General features: G+C 39.9%; 1 long non-coding RNA gene across 1 annotated transcript in view; it reads left to right on the top strand.

The window, feature by feature from the left end:
* The first annotated feature begins 287 nt into the window (after window positions 1–287).
* Window positions 288–16,577, top strand: part of LOC109117450 — a 41,180-nt gene continuing 24,890 nt past the window's right edge. Inside the window, exons 1-2 of the long non-coding RNA XR_002024759.1 lie at window positions 288–544; window positions 2,692–2,759. This is a non-coding gene — a long non-coding RNA (uncharacterized LOC109117450). The remainder of the gene's footprint in view (window positions 545–2,691; window positions 2,760–16,577) is intronic.

Genomic DNA, 16,577 nt, shown 5'->3' with positions numbered 1-16,577 from the left:
ATGGATGTTTTTAAAAAACATTTCATCTTATTTAAAACGGGACATATTTACTCCAGAACAAGAACATTCATTAAGCGCTTGAAAATAGACAGCAAGATGCTGCTTGGCAAGGACATCACTCAGCGATCATTAACACACAAATGCCCAAATGAAGCATTTAATTGGCATTGAAGGGTCATCTTAATTAACATCCTATTGAGACCGCAGGATGTGACCTCAGAGAGGCACTTGTGAGCTGCCAGCAGAGGAAGTTTCAGAGCAGTCTGTGCATTTCCTTCTTGCTTATCTCCTTCAAGCTGCTGGGACTGGGGTAGTCCCCAGGATGCTGCCTCACTGGCTCCCCCAGCCCCAAACGCCCCACTTCCACATCCAGAACGTTGTGGGCACTTTCACTTTGCCCTCTTCCCTCCGTGTAGTTCATCCTTAGTCTGAGAGTCAGTGGCTCAGATGGTCCTGTTAGACTTCCAGAGGCTTCTGTACCAACCCGGCCTACAAGCAGGAGCAGCAGGGCAGACCCCCTCACTGTACCCTCAGCATGACACAGGTATGACTTTATGTTTTCCTTAATGATCCAGAAGGGGCTATGAGAGTACCATGAGATCTTGAAGAACTACGAGCATCTTTTATGGATGTTTCAGTTAACAGAGGCTTGGAGTTGGGGGATATTCTGAAACATGCTTTCACGCTACATAAAGAGCACACAACTATCATATTCTTGTCCCCTTGTTGAACTTGAGCTGTTTAACGATTTTTAAAGCCATGCACTTTTGCCCAAACTCACCTACATGAGAAGCCATAGTTAACTGGATAACTGCTTCTAGTTGCACCAAAAACTTTGCGAATCTAAGTAAGTACTTTTCCATTTTAGGCTTTACTGTCACTTTGGTGTAGGGAAAGGGGATGTTACCAAAATCCCTCCTTGAGTCCTGGTCTGTGAGCCACGAAAGCACAAGGCAAATTCATTAATAACGACAGAAAATGAGACTTAGAGAAGAAGCGGAGCTGTGGGCCTGATCAGTGCTGCTCTGGGCAGCAAAGACAAAGGCATCCTGAGCCCCCCACACTTTTATCTTGATCATGGGGAGTAATGGACAACTCAGAGGTCTGTGATAATCCTAGGTCCATAAGACTTATGCTGGTTAGGACTTTGTCCCTCCCCAAAGGAAACCTTTCTCTTACTGCTCGGTTCTCAAGGAACCAGGATGTCTTCAGCTGCTGAAATCCTGCCCTGGAGCATGACAGCATCACAGGACCACTGAGGTTTTAGCTGTGACCAGAGGCAAAAATGGAGTTACGTCTCAACATGCCATAGCCGGCCCCTAGGGAGGAAAACTAGGCCTAATCATAATTTAGTTGTGAAATGATTTTTCCCCAAAATTATGTAGAATTGCTCCCCACATTTTGGCAGAAAAAAAAAAAAAGAGAGAGAAAGGGTACTGGGTTGGCGCATAGCTGTGTGCCTTTGGTAAATAAATCAGACAGCCTATTTACTGAACTGTTTCCCTCCGTAGCATTGGTGTTCATTTGTTCTGCCTCCACGAAATGCTGTTTTGAACTTTGAAAAAGAAAGTAAAACTGAAACAAAAGTGAAACCCTCACCATTGTCGTGTGGGAGTCATGCATGCCAGGATCACACACTGTCCCTGCAGTTAGAGGTCTAATTTTTAAACTCAGCTCCATCCCTATGCAACAGGCAAGTTACTGAAATGACCTACACTCTAGCTTCCTCCTTGCAGAAATGGGGACTCTGGTCACTACCTGTCTCGTAAGATGAATAGTGTGAATTTTAAATGTGTGTATAGGCCAGTGCTTGGCACACAGCAACATACAATATAGTTTTTTGTTGTTGTTGTTTTGTGGGTTTTTTTTTGTGGTATCGGGGATTGAACTCAGGACCTTGTGCTTGTGAAGCAGCACACTAAGCTAAATCCCCAGCCATTCAATATAGTTTTTATTGCTACTATTTGATTTGCAGTTTTTACCAATGCTCATTGCTTAAAAATTATGAGGCATTGAATGATTACTATTATGGAAGTATAATTAGGATGAAAATAATATCTGCAATGAAAGATATTTCCCTGTCTCTCCTGTTATTATCTTGATCATTGGAGAAGCAGACTTGAAGTAACCATAATATGAATGTCTAAAGGAAAGGTAATAACTGAAAAGATGGCAAATTTTGAGCTCCAAATTCATTCCTCAGCAAAAATGAGTATGGATTTCTCACATGCTCTACATTCTGAGAGGGAAAAAATCACTCAGAGGGAAAGGATAAAATAGTGTGGGAGGGTTTCACAGTGGCCTAGGAAAGAAAAGTCTGCTAGTTGCTCATTTGAAGTTAGATTGAAATGAGCCTATTCCTTACCCAAGAAAGGAAGGCATGGCTTGCAGTGAATATTTAATTTTTACTAAAAATATGGAGCTAGGAGAAAGCCAAGGAAACACTGTCATTTAAGAGAAGCCAAGTTGGTGTGTGGTTTTCTACGTGGATGGAAAGTGTTGTGTTTTTATTCTTTTCCAATCAATAAGCAAAATTCAGTCTCCCTACATGTTTCCTTTAAATAATTATGGCTTTCTCTGGTCTTTAGAGATGAATTCTTTTTGGTTTTTGTTTTTGAAACTGGAGAATGAACCCAAGGCCTTATGCATGCTAAGCATATGGGGTACCACTAACTACATCTTCAATTCCAGATCCATCTTAGAACCAGCCAGGACCCCAAGGTCGCAAACTTCTTTCTCCCCTTGATTTCTCCTGATGGGTAGGTAACTACGAAGTTATTTCTACTGTTCTACCAAACACATTTTACTGCTTGATATTAAGCCCCAGTCTCCTCCTGGGTGAGATGCGAACGTAAACTAGACCCCTAGACATGGCCTGTGTGTATTTGGAGTGAGGTAGGAGGCACGCAACACACTGGGTCGCAGAACACAAGTTAAGAATCAGGTAAACCAGTTCAGATCTGCTGGTGCTGCCTCCCAGGACTCTGGGCTCACTTTCCTCAATGTGTAAAATGGGAATAACACCTATATAATGAGACTTTGTGAAAATGAATGAGGTCATCAATAAGTATGAGTTCACACAGGGTCCAGATAAGTAGCTGTTAATGCTCTGGGACTTTGAAACTTCCTGAATGTGAGTCCCGCCTCCATGTTGGGGGACAGTGTCTTTATCTCAAGATGAAGAGAATGATCTTTCCTGATCCATTGTAGCACCTGAGATGCTTAAAAGAAATATATAACAGTTTGGAAAATGTGTGCTTCACTACTATTGACAGATATTATTAAATCTTTTTTGTCTTCTCTTCTGAGAAGCCTGAATTTCTTTAGTTTTGTGTCAGGAGGATTATTTTCAACTCTTTAATTTTGCTTGACTTCTCATTGTTCTGAATCCTGGTAGTAGATAGTAAGTTTTATCATCAGCTTAGCTGGCTTATAATAACCAGTTATCCCCTGTAATACTAATCTTGGTATTGCCATGAAGGTACAGTATCTATACATAAGGTTAACATCTTCAGTCAGCTAATTTTAAGTAAACAAGATGCACTTGTTAATTTGGAGAGGCCTCATTTAGGTAGGTGAAAACTGTAAGAGAAAAACTGGAGGTTCTTTCCCAGTGGGTTCCTAGTACTGTCTCTTCTGCTCCATGGTAAATCCTAGTTCAAAACCTTGCAAGCCTCTGCATCTCAGTTCTGCTTCTATGGGTTTGTAGCATGTTTTAAATTTTTAAATTCATTGTCAATTTTTTCAAAAAGAATATTTCTATAAAAATATGGGACTGGAGATCTCTTTTGTAGAGTCAGTAGATTTGGAAAACTGGGTTTCATATTTCTTGGAGATAACAATTGGATGGAGTTTCATGGGGGCACTCTGCCCAGAAAGACCTGTTATCCAACTTACCTGCTATGGATAGACACTTCTATTTGCCAAGTCTATATTCCATATGTGTTTGTTTCTTTGCTTCTTTGCTTGCTTGCAGTACTGGAAATCAAACTTAGGGCGTTATGCATTCTGGGCAAGTGCTACCATGTGTTTGTTAAATAAGAGGTGGAGAGTGAATGGGGGCTTTATTTAAATTTGCATTATTTTATTGGAATATCCACTTTTCTTTTAAAAATTATGGTTCCCTAACTATTTGAGGGTCTCATAGATATCTGTGATAATTAAATGTGGTATCAACGTGAACAGGAAACACCTCGCAGGGTGGCTTAGCACAGTTCTGGGTGTGTCTGGATGACTGCCTCACTGAAGACGGAAGACCGGCCCTGGGTGTGGGTGGCACCAGCCAGTAGGCTCGTAGCCTGGGTGGAATGAAAAGGGGAAGGCGAGACACTTGCTGCTTTCCCTTCCTCCTCCTGCTCCTCCTCCTCCGCCTCCTCCTCCTCCTCTTCGGAGTGACTCCAGTCTTCATGGTCTTCACCAGTACCTCCGCACACCCTTCTCCAGGCTTCCAGCACAGACCCCGCAGCTTCCTCATAGAGATTCTGAGAGAACTCTGCAGCGAGCGCCAGTCTTTTGACTTTTAACTGGATCCTCTGGCTCTCCAGAGCACAGACAGCCCATTTGCATTCTCCTCCACCTAACTCTGCAGGCAGCCATTGTAAGCCTACCTTAAATAATGAGAGAGAGAGAGATTTACATTGATATAGATAGAGAGAGAGAGAGAGAGAGAGATGGAAATATAGATAGATCTCTATATATCTGTCTCTCTATATATATTATATGCATTCTTCTAGTAAACCATAACTGATAACAATGTCTCTCCACTATATATATGCTATATGTATTTATTTTTAAAATACAATTGAATTATTTAGGACCTGACATACTGAGGTTTGGATACATCCAAAAAGGCCTGTATGTTGAAGGCTTGCTTGCCATCCTGCAGGACTGCTGGGGCTGGGGGACCCTTTAAGAAGGAGAGCCTGACAGGAGAAAGGTCACAGAGGGCCTGGGGATATTTCTCTTTGCCTCCTGGCTATCATGAATCCAGTGTCTTTCTGCACCACTCTCTTCTCTCGCTTCACCACAAGCCCAGAAGCAGCAGGGTAATGGAATGGAACCTCTGAGACCACGGGCTGAACTTACACGTTGATAACTCCAGGTATTTCATCATGTGCTAAAAAGCTGACACATCATTAAAACAGCCTAAATGTGTTTGTTGCCTGAATTTCAGAGAGGGGAAATAAATACAAAAGGAAAGAGCCTTAAATGTAACGCTCTAGCAGTGACAGGGTCTAAAAGTGGATTTTCCAAGTATTTTCATGGTATCAAGTAGATTTAAAATTACTATAAAAATGGCACTCCTTGGAGTTCACATCTCCTAAAATAACCATTCTCATTTTCAATTTTACTGCTTCTGTCTTCTTTGCCTTGCTTCAGTGTCTTTAATGCAATTATTCCAGAGCTGCTCCTAATCTGTTTGAAATCAGAACCAGACTAAATTAACCTCTCCAAATGCAATTGCTATGGTCCAGTTTCTATAAAGTGATTTAATAATGAGTAGAGTTACATCTTCTACAACTTGAGATTTAAAAAAAAAAAAAAAAAAAAAACATTACATTTCAGGCCCAAGTGCATGTTTTGTGAACAACCCAAAGGTGACAGCCACATTTCTGAGAAGTTTGTATTGTAGTGGAGAAGCCAGTGAAAAGGAAATTGTTTACCAACATCCACCAATAGTTAACAGAGGTGAAGGGCAGAGCTACGGACTCAGTCACATCACAGAGGAGTGGGGCTATCCTAGTTGAGAAACACCTTTGTATGTTATTAACTGGCACATGCCAATTGTATGTATCTATAGGGTACAGTGTGAAATTTCAATACATGCACACATTGTACAGTGATCAAAACATAAACATTTATCATTTCCTTGTGGTGAACACATTCAAAACCCTCTCTTCAAGCTGTTTGGGAAGGTATGATACAGTTGCCACCCTGCTGTGCAATAGAACATCAGAAATTGAACTTCTTGTGTACAATTTGCACCCGTTCGTAGATGCTCTCCAGTCCCCCTCTCCAGTTGGACAACTTTTAATCAGGTGACACTGGGCTCACTCCTGAGATCCTGTTTCTCACAGCTGCTTGGGCCCTCTGGGATAGAACTTGCAGAGAAAGAAATGGCTGGCAAACGGAGCTGGCAGGGATTTACAAAGAGGTTCTGCTGATCGTCTTACAGGATGCATAGCGCCACGTGATGGTGGCACCAATGTTACTATTAAACAACGGAAGGGATGGGCTTGTGCAGAAGAAATCTTCATTAACCATGCCTTGCGGTGCCCTTGTAGGACAGGGAAGGTTCCCTCTTAGGCTTCAATAATTGAATCTATGAAATAAACGGACAACAGTTAGTTAACAGGAGACAAAATACAAATTCATTACATGCATGAGGGCATCACAGGAAAGAAAAGTTGATATCCGAAAAACAAAGTGAGATTTAGCAATAGTCATGCCTTCTTCAGAGAGAAAGAGATGTTAGCATCTTCAGGAGAGTAACTAATTTGTGGGACAGAGGGATGGTCCCTTAAAGAAAGGATGATTCTTTGTGATAGTTCGACTGGATAAGGTGTTGACTTCTCTCCTGTGATAAGACCTAATTTTCTCTGGTGGATGAAACTTCCCAGGAAGGTTCTAATGACAGTTATTCCTTTGCAGGATCTATCTTTAGATAGGTAAGGGAAGTTCAAAGAAAGTCTGTATTTGTTGTTTTTCATGTGCTTTCAGCTAAAAATAATCAGTACACCAAACAGGCATATGTGGGAGTGGCCTAACCCCCTGTGTCTCAGGCGTGCCACTTTTGCTAGCAGTTAAGCATGCAAACTTTCTCACATCACGCAGTAGGACATTTACACATGCTAGCAGCTTCCAGCCAATGACTAATGCAAAACTGGTATATAACTACCTCAGCTCTTTCACTCCAGAAGCAGCTCTTACCAGGTTTCCTAGAAGCTTTCAATTTCCCCCAGCAGCTTTCAACCAACAACTGATGGAAAATGATGTATAAGTAACCTGATTTCTGTACCCTAAGTGGGTGAAAATAACCACCAGGCACATATTCTGCAATGTTTTCCAATGTTTCCAGCAAGATTAAGTGCCACTTGTCCATAGTGGTCAGTGGATTCGTAACACACCCTTTATGATCTGTCTTCCATTCCCACTTTCAATTTCTACTCCTCTTCTGGTATTTTAGGATCCTCTCCAAGCCTGAGATTTTGCATTTGAATCCTTGTCTCAAAGAAGGCTTTTGTGGAAACTCAAACCAAAATAGCATCTATTTCCCAAAAGTTTCTCCTTCATCTGGAGAAAAAATTTCATTCATGAATTCACTGGCTCATTCTTGCTTTAAAAAACTATAGATTGAGTGACTCTTTAACACAAAATCATTGAGCCAGCTGCTGATAAGATAGTACTGAACAGACACACAGTCTGTCCCATAAGCATATAATGTGGGCCACATGTGTAATTTAAATTCCTCTAGTAGTCACATTGAAAACTGGGAAAAAAGAAGAGAAACAAAGGAAATCCAGTGTATCCAAAATATGACCACTTCAATGTGTGCTAAGTCTTTGAGACCCGTTGTTCACTTTGCATTTATAGCTATTCAGCTAATCATTAAAGTGCTCAGTAGCCACTTGTGGCTAGACGCTGTGTACTGAAGCTCCAAGGTCTTGAAGTGCACAGTCTGGTGAGGAAGAAGAGGAGAACAGGTCACTTAGGAGATTATCAGCAGCTGGGCATTAGTTATTTAAAAGAAGGGCTCTCCAGCTTAGTGCGTAACTGAATCACCTGGAAAGCTAATAAAGAACATGGAGTCTAGGGATCATGGCAGTAGGACAAGGGCCCAGGCCTTTGCGTTTTACCATGTTCCCAGGGGTAGTAGATATACACAAACGTTTGACAGTCATTGCCCTACCTCGTCTGCTAACTGAATTTTCTCACTGTTTTTGTGAGGCCATTGTTCTCCACCTTGTTTATATCATGGTACCTGAGGAATTTTTAAAAGTATTGATGTGTAGGACTCTTCCCAGAATTGTTCCTTGGAAGTACAGAGAGGATTTTTTTAAAGTATTGATGAATGGCTCTCATCTCAGACATTCTGATTGCATGGTAAGAAGCGAAGCCGGCCTATCAAGATAGCGTAAGTCTTTCTGTGGTTATTAAGAACCAAATTTGAGAACCACTGACCTAAATTATGATGAGAAACAAAAAATGACTCATACTTTGGCTGTCTGGATTTATAAAGCCTCAGTAAGAATCCTGAAAGACATAGACAAGATCCCATTTGATAAAGAACACAGATATTCTTTATGCTCTCTTTGCTCATCCTTATTTTTGGATTTTTCTTAGTAATATTGAATGACATTTGAAATGTAAGATAATAAAACAAAAACAAAGTAAGAAACAATGTAAGAATAGATTCTAGAATTCTTTTTTTTTTTAGTTTTAAAAATTTGTGTCTAGCAGATTAGAAGCAAAACATTCAGCCTAAATGTCAGTTTTTTGGTAAAATTTTCATAAGTGTTTAACCTGACCTTTACTTGAATGGCACCATCAGAGTGATGAAGACTTGGCAACTTTGTGGAGACCCACATGGCGGATAAGACTAGGGCAGGGACACCAGGTATCCAGTGAATGTTGCCAAGGAGCACACTTGCAGGGTTGGTCCAGGTGTCCGAGGGGGACTCTCTTCTGTCATTCCTGTATAACCCTGAAACTACTGAGCACCCCAGTGTTTGTTTTGCAATGATGGCTTTTGCCGAATTTAGGCTCTCAGTAACAGAGAGTGAGAAAAAACCAAAACAAAACACTGAAAAGCCAACCCAGGGCTTTAAGCATAAAGCAGCTGACATTTAAATTAAACATTAAATTATTTAAGGTTATACACATTGATCTTAAACCAATTGCATTTATATCTAAATGGTCAAATTCAGAAGTGCTCAATTTTATATAGATAATCCTCAATACTTGGCACTGAATTAAGCAAATTCACATGGGCTAAATTATATATGATCAAAACAGACATCTTACTATTTTAGCTGCTTCATAGACCCGCCCCATAGCATTGGTGGTTTGAACCCAGGAATTGGTGTACTGGTGAGCAGCAGAGAAAAGGCATTTTGGTGGCTTGGTGGCTTGGTAAGAGTTGAAGACCACTGGGTGAACAAAAAGTTGTCTCAGTAAAGGCACAGAAGGATGTATCTGTTGAAATGAGAAGACACAGAAACAAGTCCCAAAACCAGACTTCCAGATCACCTAAGGCAACCCCAGAAGGAAACGAGATGGAACAATCTGATACTCAACATCCTAGCCACCCTGAACTGGCAACCAAAGAGAATCTGGAAAAAATGAAGTCAGAAATAATTTCTCAGATAACAGCAGAGATTGTGTCATAGTACATACAAGATATGGTTAATCTAGAGCCGACACAGATAAAAAAAAATAGAGGAGCTGCGCAACATGATGGAATCCCAACATAAACAAATAGAATCCTTAAAACAGATGCAAATAGATTTCCAGGAGATTAACAACTCCATTGAAAGTTTATGCAGCAGAATGACCCAATGCAAGGACAGAATCTGAGATATAGAAGATAGGATTGCAATCAGTGACCAGGAAAAGAAAAATCTCTTAAAAATAGTAAGAGACCATGAGAGATCATTCCAGCAGCTGCTAGACGATTCAAAGAAGAATAACATAAGACTGATTGGAGTCAGTGAAGAAACAGGAGAGAGTGCAGACAACATAAAAGACTGTTCTCTGAAGTAATGGCAGAAACTCCCCAAATAGAGGGAAAGAACCTGACGTACAGGTAAGTGAAGCTTATAGGACTCCAACTAGCCATGATCCAAAAAAGTCTGCACATGGGCATATAGTAGTTACAATTCCAGAAACCCAACAGGAGAACAAAATTCTACAAGCACTTAGAGAAAAGAAACAAATCACACACAAAAGAAAACCCATCAGAATCACAGCAGACTTCTCAACACAAACTCACAAGGCAAAAAGAGCACAGATTTATGTATTTCAAGCTCTAAAGGAAAACAACCTCCAACCCAAATTGATGTACCTGCAAACTATCTTTCAAAACTGATGGAGAAATAAGACATTTTCACAACAGAGAGCACCTAAGGAACTTCATGAATACCAAACCAGCATTGCAAAAAATTTTAAGCAATATCCTAGGAAAAGACAACAAGGATCACAAGCTCAGGAAGCTCAGCAGAATGAGTCTATCAGGCACAACAAGAAATTAAATGCAAAGGGGGAGAATTCAACAAAAAGAAAAAGTTACAACAAGGACAAGTCAGTACATATCAATTATAACTATCAATGTTAATGGTCTCAATTCACCAATCAAAAGAAATAGACTGGCAGAATGAGCCAAGAATCAAGATCCAACAATATGCTGCATACAAGGAACATATTTAATTTAAAAAGAAACTCATCCTCTGAAAGTTAAAGGGTGGAAAACAATACTCCATGTGACAGGAACCCCGCCAAAAAAAGCAGGAGTAACTATCCTCTTTGCAGATCAAATGAATTTCAAATCAACACTGATTGAGAGCGACAAAGAAGGGACACTTCATCCTTGTAAAGGGAACAATTCAAGAGGAAGGATGACAATCATAAATATATATGCACCAAACACAAGTGCACCCAACCATACAAAACAAATACTAACAGACATGAAAAATCATACAAACACTAATGCAACGGTAGTGGGAGACCTCAATAGTCCACTGTCACAAATAGATAGATCAACCAGATAAAAAATAAGCAATGAAATAGTAGAGCTCAATCAAACACTTGAACAAATGAACTTAACAATGTTTACAGTGTTCCACTCACAAAATCAGAATACACATTCCTTTTGGCTGCACATGGATCATTCTCCAAAATAGACCACATACTCACACATAGAACATGTCTAAGTAAGTTAAAAGGCATTAAAATTATCCCCAGTATATTATCAGACCATAATGTGATGAAATTGGAGATCAACAGACAAAAAAAAACATAAGATTTCATAAATACGTGGAAATAGCACAACACACTTCTGAATAACCAATGGGTCACAGAGGAAATTAAAGAAAAAATCAGACAGTTCCTACAATTAAATGACAATACAACATATCAGAATCTATGGGACACAATGAAAGTCTTATGAGGGAAATTCATAGCAGTGAATACTCATATTGAGAAAACAAAACGAGCTTAATTACACAACCTGATGCTGAACCTCAAGCTTCTAGAAAAAGAAGAGCAGGACAAACCCAAAGCTCATACAAGGGAGGAAATTAAAGATCAGGGCAGAAATTAATACAATGAAGACTAAGAGAACAATACAAAAAATCAATGAAGCCAAGAGTCTCAGAAATTCTCCCAAAACTTTCTACAGTTTTTGTGTCTTCTGTGGTTTCCAGAACCATGTTTACATGTTGTGTTGTGCTTTGAATCTCTTTTTTCTTTTCTTTTCTTTCTTTTTTTTCTTTCCTCTGTTATGGCAATCAAATCCAGAGATTAATCATGCTAGATAAGTGCTCTAACACTAAGCTGCTTTTCCAGAATGCTTTTTATTTCATTTCCAGGGTGAACTGGATCTGAAGAACCTCTAAGAGAAGTCAGAGGCTAAACTACTCTTAGCATGATGCACACAGGACTTTTGCTTTGGTACACAGAACGACAAGGAAAACACACTTACCCAAATTCTTATATGAGCACATTCCAGGAGGTTCAGACTTGTCCAGATCTGTCTGACGAGCTGGGGGCAGAGCAGTAAGAGGTGATTTGCATTTTCTGATTTGCAGCAGGGCTGCTTTTGTTGTTGAAGGAGAGAAAAGAATGATTAACGATGAGCCTGGAAGAGAGCTAGAGGGCTAAGAGGATGGTTTGGTGCTGGTTTCTACCTTGCCTGGATCTGGCCAAGACATCAGTATGGAGTCAGTGTCTTTTAGCTCCAGGTGACAGAAATGTGACTAATATCATTAATGCTTCCTCCTTGGGCTTCAGAGACTGTCGGGAAGGTTTTACACCCCCTTGACCCTCCTCTGATGGGTGTGGGCAACAAAGGTGAGGTCTGGAGGTCGGAGAAGAGCCTTCAGGCACACCCACGTGGAGACCATGCCTGAGTCAGGTGTGGGACCCCACAGAAGAAAACAGCAGGCAAAATTTCAGTGTTCTAGAGCACAGCGGGTCAAGAGTGGCGCTTTTCCCATTCATCTGACTCCAACCATAGTCATGGCCTATATTACATGCGAATGCAGACTGGAATCACATCAGCTCAGGAATGCTGGTGTGCATCCACAGCGGAAATGCCTCTTCAGCCAAAGCACTTCCTAGATGATGAGTATACACTGTATTATTTCCAACAAAGTCCTTGCTTCTTCGAAAGAGTCTTAGAAATCCTGCCCTGGATTTTCATCAGGAAATCCTCTTGGCCAGCAATCACCCACAGGAAATTTTCAGAAATGCGCATGACCCCTAACGTGATGTTTTGAGAAGACCTTGTAATTAGTTCCAAACCATTACCAAACAGCAGCACAGGCCTGAAATTTCTCTGTAAACTCCACTCACTGTTTGAGTCGCTTTGTGTTTTTATTTTGGTTTTGTTTTTTGCTCAAGAAATTGGCATCCATTAAAAAAAAAAAAAGACTCCAGACCTTTACTGTGTAAAATAGCCTACTGGGATTGCTGGAGGGAAATGCCTTTGGGCACAATTAGGGGAGTGTGGTCAGATGTGGGAAATTTAGAGACTCCATGCTAGGAAATACTGACTCCTTCCCTCACCCATCCACAGCCTTGGCCTTTGTGAGCCTGGTGTTTTTTTATTTATAAAATGAAGGGCTTAAATCCAAGGCCTTGTTCAAGGACTACTTGTGGAGTAACAGACCGTTGCCATGTGTTTCTTGAATTATTCCCCAACCTGATGATCACCACTTATTCTTAGCACTATCACTGGGTTCTCAGTTTCTAGGGATTCCTTTTACAGATTTCCTAGGTTCTTCTTGTCCTGAACAAAAACTGGACAAAACAAGCACAAAAGCTAGTGAGGCTTTACCTTTATTAATGGTTGAAAAAGAAAAAGGCTCTGCAGAGAGAGTGGGGGCCAATTAAAGCAGAAAAAGCAGTACAGTTCACTGCGCAGGGCAAGAGGACCATGGTGAAAGAGTGCACGGTGGCCGACAGCTCAGCATCGCTGTCTTCTGTATCTCCCACTGCTGGAGCTGACTCTGGTCTAGGCTGTCCTGTCTAAACCTTGCTTGAGTTCTCTGAGAAGAACTGAAATAGCACTTTCTGCGTGGTTCCAGGGCTTGGGCTCTCCCCTCCACGTCTCTGTGCTTGATAGGTCAGGCTCACTGACCCAGCTGATTTACCCCATCTTCAAACCCTGCCTCAAGCCTGATTTCCAAGATCCACTTCAGCCCTAACAGATCTGCATGTTTAGGAACTTACACTTTACATTCTCCTGTGAGAAATGTTCCTGGTGTGCAACAGAAATGGATATATCTCTACGTTTTCCTAATTTCAACTTGGTCCTTATAAATATTCATACAAAGCAGAATAAAATCAAAATCACTGCTAAGCATATCTCTCAACCATATCACAGACCATATTTTGGTATAGTAATGTATAGACCTATTTCTGTGGAAACACAAATGTTTATTTTTTTCTAGGGTATTTCTAGAAGTTTTGTAAATCCTCATCTTTTTCCCCACACATATTATGTGGATATCTTTCCACATTAATATGAAATCTTTTCATGCTAATAAATTCGTTCTATCTTATTTTCTATGATGTTAGGATGTTCTCTTACATGGGCAAGTGACTATTTATAAAAGTATTCCACTGATGGACATTGAGATTGGTTCCATTTTGTGTGGTGAAAACAAAGCTAAAATATCCATGTTTGTATACCCATCTTTGTGAATATTTATCTCTGCTCCTCTACCCCTCCAACACACACACACACACACACACACACACACACACACACACAGGATAGATTTCTGCAAGTAGAACTCCTAGTTCAAAACATATCCAGAAAAGCTGTGCTGATTTCCATTTTTACCTAATTATGTAAAAATGGCCATTTCTCTAAATTTTGGCATTACTATCCTTTTAAATTTTTTTGTTCATTTATAAACTACCTTGCAATGTCTTTCCCCCATTATTCTATGGGAATGTGTAGTAGTCTGTTTTGCATTACTACAGCAAGATAGCAAGGGCTGGTTAATTTATAAAGAAAAGAAGTTTCTTTAGTTCACAGTTCTGGAGGCTCAGAGACCCATGTCTAATGATGGTCTTCTTGCTGACAAGGTGTAGAGTCTCCAAGAAGTGCATGGAATCACAGTGACAAGAGATGTGTCCAGGCCCTGCTTCTAAATACCACAGTTGGATTAAATTTCCACTCTCACTCCTTCACAAGAGGGATCGCATTTCAACACATGAACTTCCAGGGAACATATCCCAGCCATACCCAAATCATGGCTGAATATGTATCTTTTTTCTTCTTGATCATCTGTATCAAGGCTATCCTATGAATTCAATGCAAACGGTGCACCTTTATCCCCATATTACTTTAAGTTTAAATTAGGGCTCAACTCATCCATTAGAGTATCATTGATACAATTAAAGTTTATGACATAATGGGAAGTCTAGATTGCTGTATGAAAGTCAAATCTTATTTCCTATGGTAAATGAATTTATTTTCAAATTCCACGTTCTTTATATTCCTTTTATTTCACCCCCGCTCTCCACACAGAATCCTCTCCTAAGCTCCCTGCTTCTACTGCAGCTCCCCAAAAGTGAGGCCATGAAGGTGCTCAGTGATTAGAGAACTTGAACATTTTGAAACAGAAGTGGGTGGTGATGGCATGTTATTGAAACTTGAAAGAAAGCCAGTGTGCTATAATTGAGATTTCACATTGGGAACTGATCGCTATGGCAACAAAGGACAGATTTTGAAAAATAAGGTTTAGCATAATAGAATCAGGGGAGAAACTGATTAGAAAAGGCTGCCTTTTATTTTACTTTCAGCTTGTTTGTCATGTATACCAAACTCTACATTAGCACCCACAAAACATATTTCTACTTTCAAAAGCAAACCCATTTTAATTGTGTTTGCACAGTATAATGCCACAAGAAGGAAATGCTTTAGATAATACTTTCTGCAATAACAGTGATAATATCTCTTTGGAGTCTTTTATTTGAGAAGAAATAATTTAATTTAAAATATATACATAGCTTTGAAATCTTTTTAAGCTTAATGTTCTCATCTATTTATTCATTCCAGCAATAAGTATTCATTGAACATTGTGTGAGCAAGTTCGGACCTGGTGTCTATTGTCCTGGAGCTTACATAAAACAGGACATAGTTTCTCACCTTCTTAAAATTACTATTTAAATCATGAATTCAACATGCCTAATACTCCAGTGTGTGTATATATGACAACCTAATTAATTATTCTTCTATTGTGTGACATTAGATTGATTTTTATGTCTTCATTATAATAGCTAATGAAGTAATGCATTTCTGGTAACTTCTTCCAGATTGTTTCCTAGAAAAACAATTGAATTATCAGCTTAAAATATCTAAACCTCTCTTTAAAACATAACATTCAGAGAGACAATAAAATCGCACAGTCTTTGCAGCGAAAAGGCCATCCCATCAATAATGCTGTGTCTAGAAATGCAGGATGGAGAAGGGCAATAAATTCCTTTATTTTATTAGCGTCCCTAGCATACATAAGTGGTAAGAGTACAGTTTTGCTTTAGAAATAAGACCAAAGTTTGGGGAAATGTCAAAATTCAATGCCATTCAATGAATACAGTCTTTATAGAGAAATTTATCTCTAATAAGAAAGATAGAAATTTTAGATCTATGCAATCAGGCTGGGTTTGAGGAAATTATATGATCTTTCTTTGCAGGGGATTTCTGTAGGAGATTAAGTCCAGAGATGAACAACCAAGTGAGAAGTTCCAGAGTCAAAGGATCTAAGCAGCCAGGGATGAGCAGATTTGTGGGTCTGTCGTCACCCATTACATGGGACCCTGTGGCCAGTGTTGACCACTGCAGCAAAATGGGACACCTTAGGCTTATTCCCTGCAGGTCCTCACCCCTTTTATCCATTATGTCATTCATCAAAACATAGACTATTTGTAATGGAATGTATTTTATTTGTCAAAAAGACATTTCAATTACATTTCCACAAATCATCTGACACACCAACATACTATTTAACAAATTTTACACTTCCAAGAGCCAGAATTGTAAGTACCATTTCTCTGTGCTTGGCACATACCATATATGCTCCAGGCACTATTTCTCAACTGCCTCGCTTCTCCCTGAGGATGAAATGAGAAGAAAACTCCTTCTAAATTAGGAGCTTGGAATTCTGCCTTGGTTATGCTTTTGTGTGTCCTAAGGCAAGTTACTTACTTTTGCTGGGTCTGACTTTTTTCACCTGTGAAATAAGAAGCCTGGAGGGGCTGGGGATTTAGCTCAGTGGTTCTGCCGCCTCCCTCGCAAGCACAAGGTCCTGAGTTCGATCCCCAGTACCAGAAAAAAAAAAAAAAAAAAA

Source organism: Fukomys damarensis, unplaced genomic scaffold (genome assembly GCF_012274545.1).
Source record: "Fukomys damarensis isolate Sample0158 unplaced genomic scaffold, DMR_v1.0_HiC HiC_scaffold_4, whole genome shotgun sequence".
Classification (NCBI taxonomy): domain Eukaryota; kingdom Metazoa; phylum Chordata; class Mammalia; order Rodentia; family Bathyergidae; genus Fukomys; species Fukomys damarensis.
The sequence above is the reverse complement of the archived record's forward strand: the minus strand, read 5'-3'. Positions and strand labels throughout refer to the sequence as shown.